This window comes from Brassica oleracea, unplaced genomic scaffold (genome assembly GCF_000695525.1).
Source record: "Brassica oleracea var. oleracea cultivar TO1000 unplaced genomic scaffold, BOL UnpScaffold10963, whole genome shotgun sequence".
Taxonomy (NCBI): domain Eukaryota; kingdom Viridiplantae; phylum Streptophyta; class Magnoliopsida; order Brassicales; family Brassicaceae; genus Brassica; species Brassica oleracea.
The window spans coordinates 1-533 of NW_013627484.1; the positions used below are offsets into that span (position 1 = coordinate 1).

The 533-nt window shown below is 39.8% G+C and overlaps 1 long non-coding RNA gene across 1 annotated transcript; it reads left to right on the forward strand.

The window, feature by feature from the left end:
- Window positions 1-7: 7 nt before the first annotated feature.
- Window positions 8-476, forward strand: LOC106322233. Its single transcript, XR_001266294.1, has 3 exons — window positions 8-242; window positions 338-364; window positions 451-476. It is a non-coding gene; the product is annotated as an uncharacterized LOC106322233 (long non-coding RNA).
- The last annotated feature ends 57 nt before the right edge of the window (window positions 477-533 follow it).

Sequence of the window (533 nt, forward strand, 5' to 3'; positions counted from 1 at the left end):
TCCCAATAATCATGCTCTAAGTTATCGTCTTAGATGAGGTATCTTAGTTTAGCACTCATCTTTGGGTTTTACTTAACATATGGGTTTTACTTAACAATTTAATATATTCTACTAAGGCCTAAGGCCCATGGGCCTTACATAGAGCCTTCTTTAACCGACATGATACTCGAGTGTTGACTCCTTTCTCCTCATTCTTCTTCCGGTGAGAGAGATTTGGAAAACCGAAAGCGCGATTTAGCCAGGTAAAACCCTAATTTCTTCGATCTGCTTTACTATCGAATCTATCTGCTCATTCTTTATTGATTCAATCGTTCCCCCCCACTCGAATCCTCTGCAGGTTTCAACCCCTTCAAGCCAACATGAGGTAAGGGTTCTTCGCTTCGCTTAGCTTCGTCTTCTATTTTATGTTTTTCTTTCTAACACTCTGGTTTTTGTTTTCGTCTTTTGCAGTAGGCCAATGGAAGAGGATACCAACGTAAGTTGAATCTCTTTCACTGATTTCTCCATCTCTTTATAACTCTGATTCAGTATCG